General features: G+C 42.2%; 1 pseudogene; it reads left to right on the top strand.

Moving 5' to 3' along the window:
* The first annotated feature begins 3,922 nt into the window (after positions 1 to 3,922).
* On the top strand, positions 3,923 to 4,901 carry LOC100140865 (tyrosine--tRNA ligase, mitochondrial-like; annotated as a pseudogene).
* Positions 4,902 to 5,370: the final 469 nt, after the last annotated feature.

The raw sequence follows: 5,370 nt of genomic DNA, 5'->3' as shown, positions 1-5,370 counted from the left end.
GATCAATTCCGTACCATGTAACACTCAAGAACTGACACTCCGCACATTGTGACACTGGAGAACTAGAACCTATGGTGCCCTTGATGCCTGAAGATAAAATGAGACTAGAAATGCTTGTCAAGAGATCTAAACACCAGCATAAGCTTCCTTTTAAAATGCTGAGAAATGCTTCCCAAAGTGAAAACAGTACAAAAGATAGATTTCACCCAGGGGAGAAGATTTATGTGTTTGACAATTATGTTAACCAATTCTGTCTAACAATCTTTTTGTCTAACAATACAGCAGTCTTTGGTAGCCACAGGGAATTGGTTCCCGGAGCCTCTCAGATACAAAATCCTCAGATGCTCAAAACCCTTACATAATACTGCTAAATATTTGCTTATAAACTATGCACATCCTCCCTTAAGATATAATTTAAATCTTATTTCAATTACTTACAATACCTAATACAATGTAAATACTATGTAAATGGTTGTAAATACAATGTAAATGCTATGTAAATAGTTGCTGGTAGATTAGGAAAATTCAAGTTTCGCTTTTTAAACTTACAGGAATTTTGTATATCAAGCCTTTTTCATCTGTGCTTAGTTGAAATGCATAGGTGGATACAGAGAGCTGATTATATTTACTTTCTAAGAAATGCTAGATAACTTCCCTCTCATTTTGACATCATTTTCCAAGCTTGAAAATCATTCAGTTGAATAGTTACATTACAGGACTTGAAGGTTAAAACCTTAAACATAAGTTATGACTTTACAACGAACTGTTCTAATTGTTCATTTCACAAAAGTACAAAATCACTTAACAGTACATGTTGAATGACAAAAAAAATTAAGTATCTTAAGGAGGATTTATTTAGTTGCGGTCAGAGAAATACGTAACCATTTTAAGAGCTACATCATTTAATTTGTACTCCAAATGCATGCTACGTCACAGCTTAGAACATAAAATACACCTGTATGCTAATTAGATGTAATGCATATTTGAGATTTTCTGGTAAAAATTCTGTATGGTAAAGTATTCAGAGGGTAATGGTAGCTTTTAGAAAAGAAAGTGAAAGTGAAAGTCACTCAGTCTTGTCCAGCTCTTTGCGACCCCATGGATTATACAGTCCATGGAATTCTCCAGGCCAGAATAATGGAATGGGTAGCCTTTCCCTTCTCCAGGGGATCGTCCCAACCCAGGGATCGAACCCAGGTCTCCCACATTGCAGGTGGATTCTTTACCAGTTGAGCCATCAGGGAAGCCCTTATCAAATGACTACACCCATAGGCTGCTTCCCAGGTGGTGCTACTGGTAAAGAACCTGCCTGCCAATGCAGAAGACATGAGATGTGGATTTGATCCCTGGGTCAGGAACATCCCCTGGAGAAGGAAATGGCAACCCACGCCAGTATTCTTGCCTGGAAAATCTCATGGACAGAGGAGTCTGGAGGGCTACAGTTCCATAGTGTTGCAAAGAGTGAGATATGACTTAAGTGACTTGGCACACATGCATTTCTCCTAGTACTTAAGCCTTTTTTTTTTTTTTTTTTTGCTGCACAGCTTGTGGTATCTTTGTTCACCAACTAGGATCAAACCCAAGCTCCAGCAGAAGTGTAGAATCTTAACCACTAGACCACCAGGGAATTCCCAAGCCATCTTTATCACTAACTCCATAAGTTTTGTCAATTGACAAAAGATGAGAAATGAATTTTCATTGGTGAAGTAACTGGTGCTGGGACATGGAGACTGGTTTAAAGGAGTGGTCCCTTAAGCCTCACCCAGTATCTTGTGTTTGCCGCTTTTGGGAGAGTCTGACCCTTAACCTCAGATTAACTGAATTCTACTGCCAGAAAACAGTCACATTTTCCTGAACTGGCTATTTCCTGCAAAATACTTTCAGGATATACAAAAGGACTGAGAGCAGAGTCTTTCCCTTCCTACAGAAGAAGCCAATGCTAGTTTGCTGACAAATATTTGTACACATAGCAGAATTCAGTCTGAGATCCACTTTCATTGTGAAGCATTACCTGGTAGCCAGGAGGTGGGGAGACCTGGAGTTCTGATCCATTTCCAACGTGTCTCATCAACCAAAGGAACCAAATATTTGTCAATGATAAATTGGTGCATTCACAGCAATTCTATAAACAAAGAAACTTTAGATTAATGGCTAAGAATGACTGCAGGGAATATTTGGTAACAAAACACTTAGCCTGAGCATATCAGGGGTGAAGAATTCACAGTGGGCTGCAGTGCTCTTGTGTAATCAGTTGCACAAGACTCACATGTTATTAATTATTAACCTGCTGAATCACTGGGAAAGCATGAGTCACTCGCACTGCAGGCACTTCAAAGGGCTGCCTCCTTCCTGAAGTTGACCATAGACTCACTGGTCCTTGTTTAGAGTTACCAAGGCAAATGCTTATCGCCAAGTCGTAATAACATTAAAACATCTGCTCCATGTCCTCATTCCTCACCTAGAGGCTATCAGAATGCTACCAGTTCTACAGATTTCACAGGAAGTCATTCAGAGAGACTGCCTTTGAAATTTACCGTTATCATTTTCCCTCCACACACACAACAAACTTCTGAAAGACAATTAAAACCTTGAGCTCTTTTCGCAGCACTTAAAGTTTTGCTTGACTGTTTTATAGACACCTTTTATTATGCTCGACTCTTTCATCTCACCCATCTGCTCCAAGAAAACATACTTGCTTCTCTTAAGGGGAACACCCATGTTCCCTAAGACATTTTTCTTTAACTAGAGAAACTCAAGAGGTTTTACCACTGACTTTTATAAGTTTTCAAATCAGGTCTTCTACATACATGTTTAACAGAAAAGTAACAACTCTGTACATAAAATTCTACTTCTGGATGAAGTGTACAATACAATCTTCAGTTAGACCTTAATATTGGTGTAGCATTTGCCAATTTGCAGAGTCTCCACACACACACACACACACACACACACACACACGGTATTATCTGTTTCTCATCAAAACGACATTATGCTGGGGAGAGGGATAAATTAGGAGTTTGGAATTCACACACACACACACACACACACACATACAGGTAATCAACAAGGACCTACTGTATAATGCAGGGAACTCTACTCGATATTCTGAAACCTAAATAGGAAAAAAAAATTGAAAAAGAATAGGAATATATATATACGTATAACTGACTCTCTTTGCTGTACACCTGGAACTAATACAACACTGTAAATCAACTATACTCCAATATAACATAAAAATTAAAACAGACAGAAAATTAACAAATAAACCCACATGAGGCACCATTCCTTTGGTGAAGTGGCCAAGATGGCGCACACGTGCTGCGCTGGAGGGGGAATCTGTGAGCCTCGCCGGGTTAGGTGTCTTCCCCCCCGGGGGCTGCATGACACCCACTCTGGCCCTCAGGGGTTGCTGATGGTGTTGAAGGCTCTGGGTCTGCTCAAGGGATTCACCCCTGAGAGACGCAGGAAGTCAGAACTCCCCAACTTTTAGACCTCGACCCAGGAAGCTCTCCCAGTACCACCCGCTGCGGCTTCAACCCCCACGGCGAACTGGCTAAGTGTCGGGCACCTGCCGGCACTTTGGGGAGTGTGACAAGCCCAGCGACCTCGCCACTACGTGATCACACTGGTGGGAAGACCCACAGAGCTCACGCGAGACCCGAGCAGGGCGCCGCACAGCACGTAAGTGACGCTTGACGCGGAGCGGCTCCAGGCTTGGGCCAGCAGCTGTTCTGGAAAACTCCACCTGGTACCAGAAGCAGCGCCTGGTGGATTTACTAGCGGCAGCGAGCGGCCACTTCCTCGTGAGCACACACCTCCACAGGTGGAGCATGCTGACTGGCCTCAAGAGCCCTAAACGCAGGAGTTTGGCAGTTTTTAAATCAGGTACTCCAGGCCTCTGGTTTCTCCCTGTTCCTGCGTTATGGATGTCGGGTCTAGCTGGGTGGATATGATCAAGATGGAAGGACCATATCTGGGTCCAAGTTCATCTGCAAGTTGAGTGGCGAAGATGTATTTAGAATCTCTGTTCCTCTAATTACAACTGAAGCAAAACTGGTAAAGTCCGCTGGCAATGCTGTTTGGCTGAACAGAGATAAGACATCTCCATTTAAATGGTATTAATTTGTTGTCAAGCAGCAGAACAATTGGATAGTAGGTCCCTGAAGGAGAAGGCAATGGCACCCCACTCCAGTACTCTTGCCTGGGAAGTCCCATGGACGGAGGAGCCTGGTAGGCTGCAGTCCATGGGGTCGCAAAGAGTCGAACACGACTGAGCAACTTCACTTTCACTTTTCACTTTCATGCACTGGAGAAGGAAATGGCAACCCACTCCAGCATTCTTGCCTGGAAAATCCCAGGGACGGGAGCCTGGTGGGCCACCGTCTATGGGGTCGCACAGACATGACTGATGTGACTTAGCGGCAGCAGCAGGTCCCTGAAGCTCTTCACTTTTTTGCCCCTTGCAGAGGTTGACCACATAATGCAGCTGTATGTCAAAGGGCCAAAAAAGCAAGGTGCTCAGAGACCACTTGCTGCAGAAGTCAGAAAACTTGTTCTTGGACAAGTACTCTGGACTCTGCTCAAAGGTGCACACAAGCCCTTTAAGCAGTATAGATGAACTGGAAGCCATGTCTGACCTAGAGTTAAAAGAGTTTTGGAAGAACACTCATTTTCTAAATTCTTCATTGTGGAATGAGCGTCGTAGATTTGATGCAAAGCAAATGCCATTTCTGATGATTCGTGAGGGTATGAGATGGTCACAGGAGGTGGAGTGGGTGTATATCACAGTAACAAATGCTGAGAGTTGGTTTTGGTTTTGGGACCATGTGTCCTTGAGAATGGCCTTTCCTTACTTAAAATGGAAAAAAAAATTCCACATGATACAATGGCTTCAGCTATGATGAAAAAATCCTTCTGGTGGTTCAGTTTTATCCATCATTCATTCTCAAGACATAGGAACTTATACCTTGGCTTATGGAAATCAAAAACAGTATGGAGTATACTCAAGGCCTGACAGTGAGAGTTACTTCATTATTTATATAGGTTGGTTACATTTGTGTAATAGTGTGCTGTTTTATTTCCTAATCCTTGAACATTGAGGACTACAATAGAAAAGCATGATTTCCAGGGTTAATCTCTTTCAATAATAGTTTTTTCGTGAAAAACTAAATGCTGCCTTTCCCATTCTGTTCCCTCTTTTGGAGATGAGGAACAGTGAAAAAGAAGGATAATATGGAATTGTGGATACTTTTTTTTTAAAAATTATTTTTTATCGAAGGATAATTGCTTTACAGAATTTTGCCATTTTTTGTCAAACCTCAACATGAATCAGCCGTAGGTATACATATATCCCCTCCCTTTTGAAACTCC

The sequence above is a fragment of the Bos taurus genome, chromosome 22 (assembly GCF_002263795.3).
Source record: "Bos taurus isolate L1 Dominette 01449 registration number 42190680 breed Hereford chromosome 22, ARS-UCD2.0, whole genome shotgun sequence".
Lineage (NCBI taxonomy): Eukaryota > Metazoa > Chordata > Mammalia > Artiodactyla > Bovidae > Bos > Bos taurus.
Note: the sequence above shows the minus strand (reverse complement) of the source record. Positions and strands in the feature narration are given on the sequence as shown.